Source organism: Phyllobates terribilis, unplaced genomic scaffold (genome assembly GCF_046119375.1).
Source record: "Phyllobates terribilis strain yellow unplaced genomic scaffold, ASM4611937v1 Scaffold_3__8_contigs__length_932513732, whole genome shotgun sequence".
Classification (NCBI taxonomy): domain Eukaryota; kingdom Metazoa; phylum Chordata; class Amphibia; order Anura; family Dendrobatidae; genus Phyllobates; species Phyllobates terribilis.
In genome coordinates, this window is record NW_027362763.1 from 9193696 (window position 1) to 9214912 (window position 21217).

A 21217-nucleotide genomic window follows, 5' to 3' on the forward strand; every position below is an offset into this window, starting at 1 on the left:
TTCGGCCGCTACAGGGGTATTGCACCTCTGCCAGAGGTGTGGTATTCCACTCCCGGGTAAGGATGGAGTATGGACCAGGGCTCAGTTAGCTGCATACAGCACACACACCCCATTTCCGAGGGACAGCTCAACGGTGCTCCCACTAGACAGAAGTGCAGGCACGACCGACTTTGTCCCTGTCTGGAGTGGGGAGGGGGGTGGAACACCCAGTGCTGTAGGGGCAGATAGGGGTTGGTTCCTGAGTGTAGCTAGGGCCCATTGGTTGCTGGTCACCTGGGCTCATGGCTAGAGGGAGGTATAAAAGGTGGGCACCATCTTAGCTCTAAGAGAAGAGAAGTCCTGTCCAGAGAGGAGTAGACAGGGAGTAGAGGCTCTGTAGGAGCTCTGCTCCAGGAGGGCCTAGTGAGAGGCCGAGGAGGAGGTGAAGGGGGGCTGTGATTAAGTCTTATCCCAGCTCCACGAGGAAGGAACAGACAGGAATGGAAAGGAACAGAGAAGGAGAAGAAGAGACAGAGAAACAGAAGGGCTCAGGAACAAGAAGGTGGAAGGGACCCTAAGAACCCACGAGAATCCAGGGTGCAGGGTCAGGCAGATTAAGGGTGCCGGATCCCAAGTTGGTGGAGGAGAAACGACCCTCAGCCAAAGACCGGTCGTCGTGATCATCTATTGGAGCGACACCTCATCAAACCTGCTAGGAAGGCACCATATAGGACAGCGGAGGACGGGGCCCACGTTTAACCGCACAAGTCCATGGTAGCTGGACAAAAGTGGGTCACTGGCGAGGCAGGCCAGAGGAAGGATTAAAGGGGGTCCTGAGCCATACTCCTGAGCTGTCTGGGAGTTGACCGAGCCCCTCACCTGGTGGACGCCGCACGGCTCGGGCAGTCATTCTCTGCAGAAATGACTTGGATATTAACCGTGAGTAAAGACCCTGGACTGCAGTACGTTGTCTTTGTGCTTTTTCGCTCCTCCGGCACTACCGGTACTGGGACTCTCACCACCATCACCCCCACCATCCACTACACTGCCCTGGGGCCGCACTCTTCCCGTGGGCAGTCACACCATCCCAGCTGCATACATCATCGGCCCCAGCGGTCTGCCCTGCAGCGGCGGTTCCTATTAACCGCAATCCACGGGTGGCGTAGTCGGACATCTCTTAAAACATCTAAAAGACTGCCACTGGTCTGACCACCCTGAGCCACGGGACCGGGTCGCCACTACTACCCCTATCGTCTCCCTATTGCCCGGTTCCGAGTGCCCCACGGCCCAGGGGGCGAGTCATATGCAAGGTGGAGTTCCATCTTCTGGGTACATCGAAAGTGAGCGGGGAGCAGGAAAGCAAAAGTGACGTTGCAGCACAGACTAGGCGAACAGCAGCAAAGTGAGAACACTGAAAGCACGCACAGACTGCCCACACTTTCAGCAGCAGCTCTGACATATTGGGATAATTTTACCCGTTTTCGCACACCACCAGGCCGGGCTTGAGGTTTAGCGGCACCAACCACTTATTGGTCTGTTGTTTGATCCTTGTCCACAGCTCCTGCGCAGTGGAGGATCTTTCCCCCAAACAGATGAGTTTCTGACCAGCCTGCTGTCATTTCACCATGGCTGTGCTGAAGTTGGTAGTGCAGGTTTTCTCCTTTCTGGATGAGGAGGTGGTGGAGGAAGCAGAGTAGGAGGAGAAGGCTAAATGGACAGAGAATTATCCAGCAATCCTTGGTGGTGGTAGGACATGCAGCAGAACGCCTTCTGCCTCAGGCCCTTTCGCCACTACATTTACCCAATGGGCAGTTAGGGAGATGTAACATCTCTGCCCGTGCTTACTGGTCCACGTATCGGTGGTTATGTGGACCTTGCCACTGATGGAGTTACGCAGAGTAAACCTGATTTTGTCCGCAACATGTGTGTGCATTGCAGGGATGGCATGCCCGGAAAAGTCGTGACTGCTGGGAACCACATACTGTGTGACAGCCATGAATTTTGAAATGCTGTCATTCAGGACTAGGGCTCATGGATGGCTAAGGAGGTACTTTCTCTTTCTCTCCATTGTTTGGGGGATGGACAGCTGAACGCTTCCATGGGACTATGTGGAGATGCTCGGTGACATTGCTGGTGGTGGTGGTGCTGTCACATCCACTCTTTGCAATGAGTCAGGTGGTCCTTTTGACTGGGAGCAGGAGGAAGAGGCGGAGAATGAAGCAGAAGAGGAAGCAGGAGGAGCCTCAGATCTTTCCTGCTTTTTCCAGTGTGAACTCCACTGCAACTCGTGCTTTGAATTCAGATGCCTCGTCATGCAGGTGGTGCTCAGGTTCAGAACATTTATGCCTCGCTTCAGGCTCTGATGGCACAGCGTGCAAACCGCGTATCTCCTGTCGTCAGCACATTGCCTAAAGAAATGTCACGCTAGTGATTTCCTTTGAGCTCACTTTTTTGTGCTCAGTTAATCAGTAGGGTGGGCAATAGCAGCCGACATACTGTCTAGGGGCCTGCCTCTGGGATTTGCTATGTAGTTGGGGCACCATGGCCACTTCCTCTTCCTCTGAACTGTGCACGTCACATGGAATGTCTTCACTACATGAGGGATATAAGACCTCATCATCCCCCTGCATCATCTTCCACCTAGTCCTCACCCCTGCCCTACTTACTGATCTGCAAACTAACTGCAGGAAGCCAAAGCACTTGGCACCTGTGTTTCGTCATTATCAGAAATGTACTGTGGTGGTCCGCTGACCGTGTGCACTTACTATCCCACATACTCATCCTGCAAATGAACAAGTGGTTGGTCATCAGTGCACTCAATCTCTTTGGATGGGCCACGGAACCCCAGTCAGCGGAGTCATCAAAAAGCAAAAGTGACTGCTGCATGACTTGGCGCTCAGACTGCATGGCTGATTTGCAAAGGGGGACGGTGGAAGCCAGATTACCATGGTCCATAGTTGCCAACTCTGCACTTTCAGTAGGGGACTGAGTGGAAGATAATGCAAAGAACTGGAGGCACTCTCAGCCATCTAATCTACAACCGCCTCAACATGTTCTGGCTTCACCATTCGTGCAGCGTTACTTGGCCCTACAAAATGATGCAGTGTCCTGTCACCTACATGCACCACAGGAAGGTGTTATATTAGGACACCTAACAAGTACAGCACAACCACGTTCTCTCCCTGCAGCAGCTACACTAGTACCATGGCCAGGTCCACGTCCGCTATTTGATGCTCTCCTCTTTTTTCCACAACAAAAAAGTGCGTAGAAGAGAAGAAAAAGAGGCTTTTTGGCAGAGTACACACACAGAGGCTTTTTGGCAGAGTACACACAGAGGCCTTTTGGCACAGTACTCCCAAAGAGATGGGTACAGAGTACACACACAGTGGCTTTTTGGCACAGTACTCCCACAGAAACGAGTGCATAGTACACACACAGGCTTTTTGGCAGAGTACTCCCACACAGATGGGTGCAGAGTACACACACAAAGTTTTTGGCACAGTACTCGCACAGAAACGGGAGCAGAAAACATACCAAGACGTTTTTTGGCACACTACTCCCACAGAGACATGTGCTGAGTACAACATTATCCCTCACTCAAGCGGCATCCTGTCCCTACGCTAATGACGAGGACCCCCGTGATCCTGCACTTGTACAGGCTGGATCACGTGGAGCACGGCCAATCACAGCTATGCTAATACTTGGCTCCAGAAGTGCCTAGAGCCTAAAATCTTGTTGATTGTCTGCACTGCAGCCTTTCAGCAAAGTTATACTTAAGGGCGGATTCACAAGTCCGTATATTTCCAGTACGAAAAAACCCGTAGATATCCGTGTGTCCTTGTGTGACACACGTGTGGCAACTGTGTGCCGCATCAGGATCACACGTACCGACGCCTGGGAATCAGCGTACAGTTAGCGATGTTCCCTAGTGCCGGGTGCTGAACACTGCCCTCATCATTGTCCCTTTCTCGTGCTTTGATCAGCAAGAGCAAGAGACAATGTTGGGAGTAATAGTTTGCTCCCGCTGTGTCTCTGTCTAAAAATAAGAATAAAATTATAAAATCCTTATACTCATCTGTCCGGAGAGGAGCCGAGTAGAATGAGCCGCTCCAGCGAGCGGGCCCCGGAGCTGCGCTGAGCTCAGGAGCGGTATTCTGTAACACAGTGAGCTCCATTCAGTGCAGGGCCCCGCTCGCTGGAGTGGCTCATTCTCCCCGGCTCCTCAGCGTCAGCGATCAGAGTATTACAGCGGGGGACACTTAGGACAGGTGAGTATAAGGATTGTATTACTTTATTCTTAGGGACACAGCAGGAGGAGACTATTACCCCAACATTGTCTGTTGCTCGTGCTGATCACAGCGCAAGCCAGGAACAATGATGAGGGCAGCGTTCAGCACCCAGCGATTGGGAACAGCGAGAGCTGTACACTGATTCCCAGGCGCCGATACGTGTCACACTGATGACACATGGATATCATCTGTGTGTGTTCAATGTGAGACATTTTGCATCCGGAAAAAAACGGACATGTCAGCGTATGGAGCACACAGACACGCGGTCCGTGGAAACACACTGACATGTGCGCAGACCCATAGATTTGAATGTGTCTGCGTGTGTCAGTGTCTCCAGTACATGGGAGGTTCGGATTTTAAAAAATGTCAGTCTTGGAGCTTTAATGGAATGAAGAGGACAGGTAGTGTGGTAGAAGTGAAGAAAGGAGATGTATGTTGTCCAGCATTGTGGGGAGCTTTGTGGATCAAAGTGATAAGGTTATATTGTATCCTGCAGCAAATGGGCAACCAGTGCAATAGCTGGCACAGCATAGAGGCATCAGTGTAATTGTTGAACAGGAATATGATCCTGGCTGCTGAATGCATTGTAGATTAGAGGGCCGAGTTTATTAAGAGGGAGACAGATGAGTGGAGAGCTGCAGTATTCAGGGTGAGAATGAATAGAATGATTATTTCTGAAACAAGGGAATGTTTCTTCTTTATTTTACTTTTGTATAAGAGGAGAACAAGAGTCAATGCCACTATTAAAATATCAAATTTTATTTAATACATATTAAAAACACGAAAACAAGAGAACATTAGTCACAATGACTGGATTCAGAGGGCAAATAACAGTATCAGTGAGAAGATCCCAGAAAATGGGGTCAATTGTACTGCCAAGCTGCAATTGTGAATGCTAGAAAAAATGGTAATCAATTCAGTGTGAGGTATTCTGAGATAGCAAATGTTCCACCGATTGGCACAAGGTACTATTTATATGTATATGTCAGTATGTGTTGGAGAACATCTCCATGTACTGTACGGCTGAAGTCAGCAGACATTAGAGGTTGAGTGCCTATCTGCAAAAAGGCATAAACATGCTATCTACAGGTTAGCACCAGCAGACATTGGTAAATGAATGTCTATTACAAACAAAATAAGGTATACACATGTCTCATGCAAGTCAAATGTCAAAGACACTCTATTTTCCATGCATAAATTATAACCCTTTGGTTAGATCCTGGTGGCACCTCTACCCGAATCCCCAACGCGCGTTCCTCATTGGGCGTGGCTAAGTGTGTCATTTCTCTAAATTGTATATTCTGCTGTTCTGATCAGCTGACCGAATTACAGCCAATCATAGAGGTTGAATTGGCACAAGCGTGCCAGTGTCCGAGAGTCCAAACGCCGCCTACTTGCACGTCAGTCCTCATTACGCTCACGTGGGGCGGCCGGTATCTGGATGCACACCATGCAAGCACAGAGGACACAGAAGAGCGAGTGCACGGCAAAGAGTCCAGACATTGGCGGGCACATGTGACCACTGTAAGATATATTACTAAGAAGTCTTACAAACTAAGAGAAGAATAATGTGAGAGGGTTATTAAAGTGCAATGTGCTCATACAGACAAGGAGGCAAATATAGTACTAGGTGCCTCTTTGTAACTATTGACTCTTGTTCTCCTCTCATATATAGTAATTCAACGTTGCTACTCATCGATGGGAATTATTAATTAATTATCAATATATTCCCCCTATTTCCTTATAGACTGTAAGCTTGCGAGCAGGACCCTCACTCCTTTTGATATAAGTTATGCTTATTCTGTATTGTCTGTAAAAGTCCCCTCTAAAATAGTAAAGTGCTGTGGAATATTTTGGCGCTATAAAAATAAAAAATATTATTATTATTATGTTAAACTGGACTAATTTATACGTTTTATTTTACTTTTTTGTTATATAAAACTCACAAGTGCAGAATAAAAGCCAAGAAATCGGCAATTTTTCTCTTGTCTTTCATTCTACCGTAATAACAGCAGCAAAAAAAGTTGGTGAAAAAGGTGATAAAAATGAGACAAGAATAAGTCAACACATCGGGCTGTTACTCGACTGTTGTACGTTCCTGCACAGTAAGACCTCGTAGTTCTCCAGTCACAGTCGCCATGTAATGTGTCATAGACGACGTGGGTTGATCAGGACTAAAAGAAAAACAAAAAAAGAAATAAAATTCTCCCTCCATTTCATGAAAAAAAATGGTGGAGGATGCGGGCATTGATCCCGCTACCTCTCGCATGCTAAGCGAGCGCTCTACCATTTGAGCTAATCCCCCTTGCTGTCTTCTGCCTCTCTCGACACCAGGTGACCGGTCAATACACTTTCTACTGTGATGTTTTCTTCCTCTGCCGTAACAATGATTCCCAGAGACAGGAGGGACGTTCTCACCGCACAGAGAAGGCCGAGAACAAGGACCCGTCTGCTGGTAGATCAGAGATCTCTGCTGGTAGATCGGAGGTCTCTGCTGCTCCTCCTGCTGCTGTTGTTGTAAATCACAAACATTTTGCTGTTTCACAGGACAGGACGTCTCGCTTGGTGTTTCTGATCTCTCAAACAACAGCGTTCGGCTGTAGAGTTTATATATCTTATTTTAGAACATTTCCTGTACCCGCGATCAATTCTAGAGGAAAGTGATCAGAGAAGGCGACTTCTGTCTGGATGATCCGCGCTGTATTAACTGATGAACCGTAATTACCCTAATAGAAGCCCCATATAAGGAGAGCGAGCGGGGAAGGGGTATTGTTAAGGAAAATTAATATTTTGGCTAATGTGACCCCATCAGTAATGTGGCTGCTTAATTCTGGAGATAATTATACCCTACTAACAATAAGTAATAAAATGTCCTTTGAACCGGAATCGAACCGGTGACCTAAGGATGTCTGTGCCCCGCTACAGTCCTCCGCTCTACCAGCTGAGCTATCGAAGGCTTGTGTACTGCAGCTCTCCTGCCGTCATCACCTCACTGCGTCTCCAGGTGTATGGCTCACATAATACTGGACATTTCTATAATATATTATACATGTACATTAATTACTGGTCAATAAGATTGTGACTATTAAAAAAACCATGGTAACAGCCAAAAAAAAATAAACCATTTTCCCATACTGGGAGTTGAATCCAGGTCACCGAGGTGAAAACCTGGAATAACATATGGGAGAAGCTGCGAATGTGCAGCACCAGCAAAGAACCAAGTCTCAGATCCGACCCAGGACCTGACCTGTGGAGATGATGCAGAAGTCATTGTACTTTCTTCTTCGGACTCCTCCATTTATGTATCAGGTAGAAGTGATGGCGGCTGCTGGAGCCCCACATCACAGGCTTGTGCCGCCCGCCGTCACTTCATGTATCCCCCTCCCATCACTATTATCAATCTGACCTTCTGGAACTAAGTCAGTTTTTGATTTTATCATAGGAGAGATGATTATCTTCTTGCTTCTTTATCTTTTAAGTCCTCACCAAGTAGGAGGTGAACGATCACTGGGGATCTCCGCGGACTTGTTGCTCAGAACTCTACTATCGGCACAGAAAGAAATATGTTTCGCTGTTTCTTCTCTGGATATTGAATCACAATATGATCATTCATCCGATGTGGACGACATAACGGGTCCGACAGCAACAGTAAAAGAATGTCAATTCATTTACAACAGTAAGAAATATAATATTACAGGTTCCACCGAGTGTGGAAAGTGGAGACGTCTCCTTCTGGAAATACCAACAATAAGCGATCAGAGCTCCACAAACATCTCAGGCCAACAGGATTGTATTCTGAGGATTTTATCACTCACATAGATTAGATAAAATTGTACTTATATCACAACCAGAAATAGTGTTTTAAAAGCAACTACACCCACCAGCATAACTGGACTGTAGTTGTAAATTAGCAATCCTTAGGTCGCTGGTTCAATTCTGGCTCGAAGGACATTTTCTTCGTCCTATCTTATGTTTTGTACCTACTGGCAAACACACCACTGCTATGCTCCTTCTGTACGACTATAAAAAAAATCTAGTCCAGGAAACTTTCCTCCAGTGCGTCTTGGGAATTCAAAATGTAGGTGGCAGCAACATAGCCTTTACTTGCGGGACCTGCTGTGGGCCAAAGAGGAACGTTCTTCAACCGTAGCATGATACCCAAGCAAAAGACACCAACGTCCCTGGGTGGGCTTGAACCACCAACCTTTCGGTTAACAGCCGAACACACTAACCGATTGCGCCACAGAGACACAAGCCTCTGCTCAATTTTCTGGCAGCCTCAGCCAGGTCAAACACAATTTACGCAGATGATTTGCAAGAATAACATGATAAAAGAAAGCTATAGAAACAAAGAAACAATTGCAGAACCCTAGGAATACTCTAATAGCCCACAAATAAGCTCTTACTGATGAATTCCATCGCATGGACCTGAAGTCAGACAGTAATTAGGTTCTCCTCTTATCACCTGTAACCAGCAGCAGAGTGGCGCAGCGGAAGCGTGCTGGGCCCATAACCCAGAGGTCGATGGATCGAAACCATCCTCTGCTAAGTTATTGCTTTTTTTTATAGAATTCACCTTTACATTTTGCCAAAATGCTTCAGTCAAAGCAAGCGCGTTTCGGCTAAAAGAATAAAAATGAGCTCAAAAAATAAAAATGAGCTCAAAAATTAAACCAAACTAAAAAAGTCTAAAGCTTCTGCATGGGATTGTGCTACATTACAACTTCCTTCTACAAACTATTTAGGTTTATTTCACTCCCCTCAATTTGGTTTTCCATATACGTAGAAAAGGTTTGCTAGAAAGTTGGTTGCCCATATTTGTAAGCCAACATTCACCTTATGAATTCCACCGATGGTCTTCAACTTTGGCAAAAAGTAATCCGCACTTAAAAAAAAAAAAAAGAGGATGCAATGGCACGTGTCACAGTATATGAAAATTGTTATGTGTTGTGGCAAGAAACTAAAAATGAGCTCATCAGGCATGGGGGATTAGCTCAAGTGGTAGAGCGCTCGCTTAGCATGCGAGAGGTAGCGGGATCGATGCCTGCATTCTCCAAAATTATCATTTATTGTTTTTTTCACTTGGTAGAGCGATGATTCTTTTGCAAACTGCTCATGGCTCCCACAGCTAGACCTAGGAGGCTTTCCTCCATAGGCAAAACAAGCCTTCGATAGCTCAGCTGGTAGAGCGGAGGACTATAGTTGTAAATTAGCAATCCTTAGGTCGCTGGTTCAATTCCGGCTCGAAGGACATTTTCTTCGTCCTATCTTATGTTTTGTACCTACTGGCAAACACACCACTGCTATGCTCCTTCTGTACGACTATAAAAAAATCTAGTCCAGGAAACTTTCCTCCGGTGCGTCTTGGGAATTCAAAACGTAGGTGGCAGCAACATAGCCTTTACTTGCGGGACCTGCTGTGGGCCAAAGAGGAACGTTCTTCAACCGTAGCATGATACCCAAGCAAAAGACACCAACGTCCCTGGGTGGGCTTGAACCACCAACCTTTCGGTTAACAGCCGAACACGCTAACCAATTGCACCACAGAGACATGTATAGAGACTGGTGATAAATACAAAAGAGTAAATGGTAATCAATAATTTAACCCCTTCACGTCGCAGCCCTTTTCCTCTTTTGTGCTTTCGTTTTTTGCTTCCCTTCTCCCCAGAGCCATAACTTTTTTATTTTTCTGTCAATATGACCATGTGAGGGCTTGTTTTTTGTGGGAAGAGTTGTACTTTTGAAAACCACCATTGGTTTTACCATATAGTGTACTGAAAAACAGGAAAAAAATTCCAAGTGCGGTGAAATTGCAAGAAAATTACAATTCCACAATTGTTTTTTGTTTTTTTATACCATGTTTTTTTTTTACTAAATGCTAAAACTGACCTGCCATTATGATTCTCCAGGTCATTACGAGTTTATACATATTAAACAAGTATAGGTTATTTTTTATTTGAGTGGTGAAAAAAAATCAAAAATTTGTTAAATAACAGCACCATTTTCCAAGAACCGTAGTGACATGCCTCCTGGGCCGTGGGGTACTCGGTAGCCGGGCCGGTTGGTGCTGGGGATGTCACAGGACTACCACCTGCCAGACCAGTTTGTGTGTCTGGGAGTTAATGCTTCTCTGACACAGCTTTCCCTCGTAGATGAACAGCTTGCCCTTTTCTTTCCACAACTGTTGGGTCTCCTGTGGAGCATCTGGACCAAGGTGCGAGTCAGCTTGTGTCAGCAACTCCTTTACTAGGTGGACAGCTGGGTCGCTATTCTGCGTTTCTGCCCATCCATGGTGGGGCAATGGGTTAAACGTGGCCTCTCTGCTGGCAGAGCGCTTGTTTCTCACACAGTGGGAGCACTGGGTCACCCCGTGATGATGGAAAGCTGGTAGCTCTATCTCTTCCAGCTCTTCCGGGTCTTCTCCCCCATCTGGCAAGTTGGGCATCCTGGACAGCGCATCAGCATTAGCGTTTTTATGCCCCGCCCGATACTTGATGGTAAACTTGTAGTTGGACAGTCAAGCCATCCATCGCTGTTCTAGGGCACCAAGCTTCGCAGTTTCCAGATGCATCAGCGGGTTGTTATCCGTGAAGACTGTAAATCTGGAGGAGGCGAGGTAGTGTTTGAAGCGCTCTGTTACAGCCCAGACTATGGCTAAAAACTCCAACTTAAAGGAACTATAGTTGGTGGGATTCGTTTCCATGGGCCAGAGCTTCCTGCTGGTGTAGGCAATCACTCTCTCTCTGCCTTGCTGTACCTGAAACAGCACCGCTCCCAATCCCACGTTGCTGGCATCCATATGGAGTATAAAGGGTTGGTCATAGTCGGGGTAGGCCAGGACTTCGTCTACCATAAGAGCCACTTTCAGTCGAGTGAAGGATTCTTCTTCTGTTTTACTCCACTTGAACGGAGGATTTGGGGTCTTGGCCTTCTTGGACTGGCCCACTAAGAGGTCCTGCATGGGTGCCACTATCTTGGTGAAACTCTTGATGAATCTCCTGCAGTAGCCTCCCAGCCCTAGGAACTGCCGCACGTCTTTGATAGTGGAGGGTCTTGGCCAGTCCTTGATCATAGTGACTTTTTCAGGGTCTGATCCTACACCTTCGGCATTTACCACATGACCTAGGTACTGCACCTTGGGCTTCAACAGGTGACACTTGGACGGCTTTACTTTCAGGCCATAACCAGATAGGGCTTCGAACACCTCGTCCAGGTGCTCCAGGTGGTCTTCTTATGTCTTTGAGTAGACGATTACGTCATCTAGGTACAGCAGAACAGTTTCAAAGTTTGTGTGTCCTAGTCAACACTCCATTAACAGATGGAAAGTTCCTGGGGCATTGCAGAGCCCAAATAGCATGCGGTTGAACTCACAGAGGCCAATTGGTGTCGTAAACGCGGTCTTCTCTCTGTCCGCCTCTGCCATGGGAACCTGCCAATACCCACTGATAAGATCTAAAGTGTAGAAATAGTTAATGGATCTCAGTGCAGCTAATGATTCCTCAATTCTGAGTAATGGGTAGGCGTCCTTATGTGTAATGCGGTTAATCTGCCTATAATCAACACACATCCTCATTGTACCATCCTTCTTTCTAACGAGATCTAATGGAGCTGCCCAGGGGCTACAACTATCTCTGATCACCCCAGCCTCCTTCATCTCCCATAACATTCCTTTAGCACATTGTTAGTGAGCTGGGGGTACAGGCCGGTACCTCTCTTTAATGATGGTACAGGCCGGTACCTCTCTTTTACCAGCCCAAAGTCTAGTGGGTGTTTGCTAAAGACTCACTCATATTCTTGGACCACCGGGTACACCCCATGCTTTTGGTGCAAAGGGGTGGAGTTGTATCACCCTGGCCTGGATGCCACAAGTGTAATTAAAGCTGTGTCTGAGAGCAAGGGGGAGGTTCTCTAGTCAGGGGAACATTAGCATGCAATGCCTCCTGTCTCAGGCCAGTAGGGGGAGCAGGCTGCCCCTATAAAAACTGGTGCTGGGGGTAGGGTTAGAGAGAACTTGAAGGCCTGTGTAGTGCCGGCGTCCCTGCCCTCTGCTAGGCAGGGACGCTGTTCCCCTCACCGCTCTGCTCCGTGCCCGGCGTCCCTCTCCCGCTCTGCTGGCAGCGCGCGCTCCTTCCCGGCCACTGTGCTTAGGGCGCGCGCGCCCTCCCTCTTAAAGGGGCTGTGCGCGCCGTCCTAAGGAGTCCCCGGCCAATGGCCGGAGGACTTTACCATATATAAGGCACCTCCTCCAAAATGGAGGTGCCCGAGCATTGTTGTTGCACCGTTCTACTCTGCTTCAGCCCTCAGGTCCCGTTGCCAGTTACCTGCCAGTTACCTGCCAGATTCCTGCCAGCTTGCTGTCCTAATCCTGCCTGATTTCCTGTTACCTGCCTGCCTGCCTGAGGTCCGACGGTCTGCCTTACAACTCCGGTCAGTCTGTCTAAGGACCAACTTGCCCGCTCACCTGGGAGCGCACATCAGCTACCTGCCTGCTTGCCTGAGGTCCGACGGTCTGCCTTACAACTCCGGTCAGTCTGTCTATGGACCAGCTTGCCCGCTCACCTGGGAGCGCTTCTCCGCTACCTGCCTGCTTGCCTGCCTGGAGGCTCCGCTGTCACGTGCTGTGACCACCAGCTATTCCAGACTCTTGCCCGCTCACCTGGGAGCGCTTCTCCACTACCTGCCTGCTTGCCTGCCCGGAGGCTCCGCCGTCACGTGCTGTGACCACCAGCTATTCCAGACTCTTGCCCGCTCACCTGGGAGCGCTTCTCCGCTACCTGCCTGCTTGCCTACCTGGAGGCTCCGCCGTCACGTGCTGTGACCACCTGCTATTCCAGAGACTCTCGCTTGCTCACCTGGGAGCACACATCCTCCATCTGCCTTGCTAGCCTACCTGGAGGTTCAGCCATCACAGGTCGTACCTACCCTTTACCTAGAGACTGCCCCGGTCACTTGCCGTGACCTCCAGCCCGTTCTTCCAGAGACTGCCCCGGTCACTTGCCGTGACCTCCAGCCCGTTCTTCCAGAGACTGCCCTGATCACTTGCCGTAACCTCCTGCCCGTACACCCAGAGACTGTCCCGGTCACCTGCTGTGACTGCCTGCCTGGTCGCCACCCGCTCCCTTACAAGGACCGCTCCCTTGTATAGTAGCCCAGAGGTTCCGCCTCCCAGACCCGTTACAGTTTGCTCGGGCCATGGAACCCGGTGGCACCCAAGCTCCCTCGCTCTCGGACCTGTGTCATGAACTGTCCCGTCAAAGGTCCCAACAGGAGTCCATCCTGGGTCACCTGCGGAATGTCAATACTAGCCTGGACACTCTGACTGTTCCACCAACAACCTCCGCCAGTGCCATGTCTCGCAATCCGGCAGCTCCGCTGTCCACTAACACCATGATATCCTACCCCGGACCTCGGCTTTCTGCACCTCCTCGCTTCGGAGGCGACTCAGCCCAGGCTCGGGGCTTCATAAATCAGTGCACCCTGCACTTTGAACTATTGTCCCACCAGTTTAACTCCGACCGAGCCAAAATTGCATTCATCATGTCCCATCTCACCGGGGAGGCCCTGGCCTGGCTAAATCCTCTATGGGAGAGAGGAGACCCCCTGGTGTCCAACTTGCCTGCTTTTCTCACGGCTTTCCGGAAAGTCTTCGACGAACCCGGACGGAAGACCTTATCCGCATCATCGTTGCTACGCCTCCGTCAGGAAAGTCTCACCGTGGGCCAATATGCCATACGGTTCCGTACCCTTGCCTCGGAGCTGGCCTGGGATAACGACGCTCTGGTTTCCGTCTTCTGGGAGGGTCTGTCCGGCCGTATTAAAGATGAACTTGCCGGTCGGGACATTCCTACCACTCTCGATGACTTAATAACTCTTGCCACCCGGATTGACCTACGGTTCCAGGAGCGTGCCAGAGAGGTCACCCGTGAGAGGAGGTTACCACGTCTAGCTCCTACTTTTCAGAAACCCGTCACTCCTTCTGTCTCTAACCAGGTACACCCTCCTGAGCCTATGCAGGTCGACCAGACCAAGATGGTCAAGACCCGTCAGGACTTACGCCGTGCCGAGGGGACCTGCTTCTACTGTGGCAGTAAGGAGCACCGGATCCGTGCCTGCCCGGAGAGGTCGGGAAACGCCTGTGTCTAGGTTCGCTCAGAGAGGTCCACCTAGACAAGAATAAATCCTCTCCATCCCTGCTGTTGTCAGTTTCAATCGTCTACGGGGAGAACCGTTATTTCGAACTAGCCCAACTGGACTCTGGAGCAGCCGGGAATCTTATTTCACAGTCCCTGGTAGAGAAATACCGCATCCCCACCAAACCTCTGGCTGTACCCTTGTCTGTTGCTGCCGTGGATGGGGGGCTCTTACCACGCCCCATCCAACTCATCACCGAATCCATTACTCTGCAGGTGGGAATGCTGCATTCTGAAAGTATCTCCTTCCATGTTCTGCCTGGACTCTCTCACGCCCTCTTGCTAGGCCTACCTTGGCTCCAGAAACATGCACCCGTTCTTGACTGGCAGACCGGAGAAGTCCTTCGCTGGGGACAGGGCTGCCATAAGACCTGTCTGGTTCCCGTTCATCCCGTCCGTCCTTCTCCTACCCCAGCTAATCTACCTGGACTTCCGATTCCTTATTGGTCTTATGCTGATGTCTTTAATAAAAAGGAGGCAGAGACACTACCCCCTCATAGACCATACGACTGCCCTATCGACCTGTTACCTGGTACTTCTCCTCCCCGTGGGCGTATTTATCCATTATCCGCTGCTGAGACCCGGTCGATGTCCGAATATATTGAGGAGAATCTGGCCAGGGGATTCATCCGGAAATCTACCTCCCCGGCGGGAGCAGGCTTCTTTTTCGTCAAAAAGAAGGACGGCTCTCTCCGTCCCTGTATAGACTATAGAGGCCTTAACCAGATCACGGTGAAGAATAAGTACCCCCTTCCGCTCATTCCGGAGTTATTTGATCGTCTGAGGGGGGCTAGAATCTTCACCAAACTGGACCTCCGTGGGGCATACAACCTGGTTCGTATCCGTCAGGGGGATGAATGGAAGACGGCATTCAACACCCGGGACGGCCACTATGAATATCTGGTAATGCCCTTTGGCCTCTGTAACGCTCCTGCCGTCTTTCAAGAGTTGGTCAATGACATCTTCCGGGACCTTCTCTACTCCTGCGTAGTGGTGTACCTGGACGACATCTTGGTCTTCTCTCCGGATCTACAGACTCACCGGAGGGATGTTTGTCAGGTCCTGCTCAGGCTCAGGCAGAACCATCTCTACGCTAAATATGAGAAGTGCCTCTTTGAGCAGACCTCGCTTCCGTTTCTGGGCTACATTATCTCTCAGACCGGCCTACAAATGGATCCTGAGAAACTGTCTGCCATCGAGAAATGGCCCCGACCAGAGGGGTTGAAGGCTATTCAACGGTTCCTGGGCTTCGCCAACTATTACCGCCTCTTCATCCCGCACTTCTCTTCCCGGACTGCCCCAATTTCCGCGCTCACCCGTAAGGGTACTAATCCCAAAGAGTGGCCACCCGAAGCAGAGGAGGCCTTTCTTTCCCTAAAACAGGCCTTCTCTTCCGCCCCGTTGCTGCATCGCCCGGACGGCAACAAGCAGTTCTTCCTGGAAGTTGACGCCTCCTCCTCTGGAGCCAGAGCGGTACTTACTCAAAAATCATCTTCCGGGAGAATGGTAACTTGTGGCTTCTTCTCCAAACTCTTCTCCTCTTCTGAGCGCAACTATTCCATAGGAGACCGAGAGTTATTGGCCATCAAGCTGGCGTTGGAGGAGTGGCGTTACCTACTCGAGGGGGCTCTTCATCCGGTAATAATTTACACTGACCACAAGAACTTGGCTTACCTCCAGCATGCCCAGAGACTTAACCCGCGTCAAGCCCGGTGGTCCTTGTTTTTTGCTCGCTTTGATTTTGTTCTTCATTTTCGCCCGGCTGACAAAAACGTCAAAGCAGACGCCTTGTCCCGATCCTTTCTGGTGTCCGATCTCGAGGAAGAACCTAAACATATCATCGATCCCGCCAGAGTAATGCAGGTGGCTCCCGTGAGTCTAAATCGTCTCCCTCCCGGTAAGACGTTTGTTTCAGTACCTGATCGGGAGAAGATCCTACACTGGGGCCATTCGTCTAAACTAGCTGGCCACGCCGGTCAGAAAAAGACCCTCCAGCTTATTGCCCGGCACTATTGGTGGCCTACCCTGCACAAGGACATAATAGACTTTGTTTCTGCCTGTGTGTCCTGCGCCCGCAACAAAGTCCCGAGACATCTGCCAGCCGGACGCCTCCTTCTGCTTCCTGTACCTGCTGCCCCCTGGCAGCATATAGCAATGGACTTTATAACTGATCTCCCCGTCTCTGCCGGTTGTACGGTCATTTGGGTGGTCGCTGACCGCTTTTCCAAGATGGCTCACTTTATTCCCCTGCCAGGCCTTCCGTCTGCACCCGAGCTGGCTAAAGACTTTATCCGCCACATCTTCCGTCTTCATGGCCTGCCCCTCCACATCGTGTCGGATCGTGGGGTACAGTTCACCTCACGTTTCTGGAGAGCCACTTGTAAACTACTAGACGTCACCCTGGACTTCTCTTCCGCTTACCACCCACAGTCCAATGGTCAAGTGGAGCGGATCAATCAGAACCTGACCAGTTACCTCCGGCACTTCGTTAATGCCCACCATTCTGACTGGGTGGATCTCCTACCATGGGCCGAGTTCTCTTATAATAATCACGAGAGCGAATCCTCCTCCAAATCCCCGTTTTTTGTAGTCTTTGGTCAGCATCCTCGGATTCCTTTTCCTGTCTCCACCTCTGTGGACAACCCGGCTGCGGAATCTCTCGTTAGCAAATTTTCCTCCATATGGGAGAGTACCCGGTCCGCACTCCTTCTGTCATCCGAGCGTATGAAAAGACACGCTGACAAAAAACGCCTGGATCCTCCACAATTTCGTCCAGGAGATAAAGTCTGGCTCTCATCTAAATATGTTCGACTCAAGATACCTTCTTACAAGTTAGGGCCTCGGTTCATCGGTCCTCTGGAGGTCATCAGTCAGATCAACCCGGTGGCCTATAAATTGAAACTCCCGGCCAACTTACGGATCCCTAACTCCTTCCATGTATCTCTCCTCAAACCCGTGGTGCTTAACTCTTTTTCCAAGTCTACAGGTACGCCTCCTGCTCCGGTTTCTGCTGAGGACGAGTTTGAGGTAGAGAACATTCTTGCCACCAAAAGGGTAAGAGGAAAGACCTTTTTTCTGGTAGATTGGAAGGGGTTTGGTCCTGAGGAGAGAACGTGGGAGCCCCGGGAGAACATCCATGCCCCTCTCATCCTAGCTAAATTTCTATCTGGCCTAAAAAAGGGGGGGCCTAAAGGGGGGGGTACTGCAGTGCCGGCGTCCCTGCCCTCTGCTAGGCAGGGACGCTGTTCCCCTCACCGCTCTGCTCCGTGCCCGGCGTCCCTCTCCCGCTCTGCTGGCAGCGCGCGCTCCTTCCCGGCCACTGTGCTTAGGGCGCGCGCGCCCTCCCTCCCTCTTAAAGGGGCCGCGCGCGCCGTCCTAAGGAGTCCCCGGCCAATGGCCGGAGGACTTTACCATATATAAGGCACCTCCTCCAAAATGGAGGTGCCCGAGCAATGTTGTTGCACCGTTCTACTCTGCTTCAGCCCTCAGGTCCCGCCAGTTACCTGCCAGATTCCTGCCAGCTTGCTGTCCTAATCCTGCCTGATTTCCTGTTACCTGCCTGCCTGCCTGAGGTCCGACGGTCTGCCTTACAACTCCGGTCAGTCTGTCTAAGGACCAACTTGCCCGCTCACCTGGGAGCGCACATCAGCTACCTGCCTGCTTGCCTGAGGTCCGACGGTCTGCCTTACAACTCCGGTCAGTCTGTCTATGGACCAGCTTGCCCGCTCACCTGGGAGCGCTTCTCCGCTACCTGCCTGCTTGCCTGCCCGGAGGCTCCGCTGTCACGTGCTGTGACCACCAGCTATTCCAGACTCTTGCCCGCTCACCTGGGAGCGCTTCTCCGCTACCTGCCTGCTTGCCTGCCCGGAGGCTCCGCTGTCACGTGCTGTGACCACCAGCTATTCCAGACTCTTGCCCGCTCACCTGGGAGCGCTTCTCCGCTACCTGCCTGCTTGCCTACCTGGAGGCTCCGCCGTCACGTGCTGTGACCACCTGCTATTCCAGAGACTCTCGCTTGCTCACCTGGGAGCACACATCCTCCATCTGCCTTGCTAGCCTACCTGGAGGTTCAGCCATCACAGGTCGTACCTACCCTTTACCTAGAGACTGCCCCGGTCACTTGCCGTGACCTCCAGCCCGTTCTTCCAGAGACTGCCCCGGTCACTTGCCGTGACCTCCAGCCCGTTCTTCCAGAGACTGCCCTGATCACTTGCCGTGACCTCCTGCCCGTACACCCAGAGACTGTCCCGGTCACCTGCTGTGACTGCCTGCCTGGTCGCCAGCCGCTCCCTTACAAGGACCGCTCCCTTGTATAGTAGCCCAGAGGTTCCGCCTCCCAGACCCGTTACAGCCTGTCTCAGGACTGAGACTTGTCCCAGAGCAGAGCAGGGACAGACAGTTTTGTATTGCACCTAAGAGGAAGTGTGGCAGGAGGAGAGCCACAAGCCAGAGACAAGAGGCGAAGTGAGCCTGTCTTGGCAGATAAAAGACTTACTTTACCAGACTTTGGTGTCTGAGGCTGGGAGGATTCTACATCCTCCAGCAGAGAACCAGTCCGCAAGGGACTGTATATTCCTTGGCCTAAGAAGCCTGGAGGCCCTGCCACAACCGAAGGGACCAGTAAAGCCATACAAGGCTGGGAGCAGAAAGGAACCCACGACGCAGGCCATACAGGCGAGAATACACGGAAAGCTCGGAAACGTGGGCTGTTATCCTATAACGAGGAGATAGCCAGAAGGAGCACAGAAAGCAAGGTAGGCCTACACCCTCACCCTGACCAGGGCCAATTTCCCCATTGCTCTCAGACATCCAGGTCGCCTCCTAGCCGGGACTGTTTATGGGTCAGTTTACCTGTTTCAGTAAAGACCCTGGACTGCAGCCTATTGTCTGTGTGCTCCTTCGTGCCTCCAGCACTACCGGTACTGGGACTCTCACCACCATCACTCCCACCATCCATTATACTGCCCTGGGGCCGCACTCTTCCCGTGGGGAGTCACACTATCCCAGCTGCATACATCATCAGCCCCAGCGGTCTGCCTTGCAGCGGCGGTTCCTAATGACCGCAAATCCACGGGTGGCGTAGTCGGACATAATCAACAGCACATAACGGACTACCACTGGCCTGACCACCCTGAGCCACGGAACCGGGTTGCCACTACTACTCCCATCGTTCCCCTATTGCCCGGATCCGAGTGCCCCACGGCCCAGGGGGCAAGTCAGCTTTGGCGTAGTCGGCCGGATTTCGTGCTCGCAACCACCGGGTACTGCGTGCCTTCAAAAGACTGTCATACCTGCCGTGGTGAAGGTTCTCGCCATCCGGAGCCGTTTCCCGCCATCTTCAGTCGGTTCCCGCCATCTTCAGCTATTTTCCCGCCATCCGAAGTCGTTTTCCCGCCGTCGGACGCCATCTTCAGGACGCCGCGCGGGAAGAAGAGGGGCGTGGACGTCAAAACCGCGCGAGATCCGAAGCTCCGCCCCACGAACCGACGCTGTGCAAGGTCCTGGAAGGGAGAGAGAGCGATGCTGACGTCATCAGGACGCGACGCCAGGTCCTCATCCATAGCAGCAGCTGCGGAGCCGTGGCCTACAGAAGAGGATCGTCGGAAGGTAGGCCACGCTTAACTAGGGGGGAGGAAGATGTCGGATACAGAGGCGCCCACTACCACCAACGCAGCTGCAGCAGCGGTGATGCCCTTTTCCCTGCCCTATATCCCTGGAGCGGCCTGGCTGCCCAAGTACTCAGGGGAGCCCCATGCCCTAACTGACTTTAAGGAAAGGCTGTACAGTTTGTTCCAGGTTTACCCCATGACAGAGGAACAGAAGGTCAGCATATTAATAGGGCAGTTAACTGGCGCAGCCCAAAGGGAGGTAAAATCATGGCCCACTGAGGAGAAAAGGACTGTGAAGGGTATTCTGGCCCGGCTGCGGGGTACCTTTGACACACGTACCTCCGCTGAGATTAAAATGAGGTTCTATGGATGTAAGCAGCGGGCACAGGACAGCATCAGAGACTATGCCCTAAATTTGCAGGAAGCCCTAAGGGCCATCCAACAAACTGACCCTGGCAGCGTGCAGGAAACGGATAAGTTACTAACAGAACAATTCATAGAAGGTCTGCTGTCTAGCGCCTACAGGGCCCAACTGCGCCTCATGTTCTTTCAGAACCCTGATCTGACCTTTGCCCAATTTAAGGACAGGGCCATAAGGGTGCTCCGTGAACCTGCAACCAGTGGCGCTATAAACCCCCGGCGCCCTGCTCTCACCTACCACCAGGAGGCGGCGCCCTCCTCTATGGACCCCGTGGGGGCTGATGCACAGGCCCTGAACCAAGCCCCGTCGAAAGACCTGCACCACCAAGTCCAGGAGCTGACCAGGAGCGTCGCGGCGTTGACCAGGACCGTCCAGGCGTTGCAAGTGGACCCGTCAAGACCCATCGAGCTGGCTTCAAGTCCGGAGGAAGTCCCGTGTCGTCGACAGAGGAGGATCCCATCGTTCCGAGGGAGGCCCACAGACCGCTACGCAGAGGATGGACAGCCCATTTGCCGTCGATGCAACCAGCCCGGACACATTTCCAGGTACTGTAATTTAAACGGGTCCAACCTGGGGCAGAGGGCCAACCCCCAGGCATAAGATCACCAGGCCCTTACAATTGGCGTAATAAGTACGTTGGGGGGCGCCCGGTTTTACCCGTGGTGTTGGGCGGTATCCCCATGAGTGCCTTGCTGGATACTGGGTCGCAAGTAACCACTATCCCTTATG

General features: G+C 51.1%; 5 non-coding genes across 5 annotated transcripts; 1 reads left to right on the forward strand and 4 right to left on the reverse strand.

Annotated features, from left to right (window-relative positions):
* Positions 1-6500: 6500 nt before the first annotated feature.
* Positions 6501-6573, reverse strand: TRNAA-AGC (transfer RNA alanine (anticodon AGC)). The gene has a single exon. It is a non-coding gene; the product is annotated as a tRNA-Ala (tRNA).
* A 566-nt stretch (positions 6574-7139) lies between these two features.
* TRNAY-GUA (transfer RNA tyrosine (anticodon GUA)) lies at positions 7140-7224 on the reverse strand. Its single transcript is given in 2 exon segments — positions 7140-7175; positions 7188-7224. It is a non-coding gene; the product is annotated as a tRNA-Tyr (tRNA).
* A 1220-nt stretch (positions 7225-8444) lies between these two features.
* TRNAN-GUU (transfer RNA asparagine (anticodon GUU)) lies at positions 8445-8518 on the reverse strand. Its single transcript has one exon. It is a non-coding gene; the product is annotated as a tRNA-Asn (tRNA).
* A 915-nt stretch (positions 8519-9433) lies between these two features.
* On the forward strand, positions 9434-9519 carry TRNAY-AUA (transfer RNA tyrosine (anticodon AUA)). The gene is given in 2 exon segments: positions 9434-9470; positions 9484-9519. It is a non-coding gene; the product is annotated as a tRNA-Tyr (tRNA).
* A 226-nt stretch (positions 9520-9745) lies between these two features.
* On the reverse strand, positions 9746-9819 carry TRNAN-GUU (transfer RNA asparagine (anticodon GUU)). The gene has a single exon. It is a non-coding gene; the product is annotated as a tRNA-Asn (tRNA).
* Positions 9820-21217: the final 11398 nt, after the last annotated feature.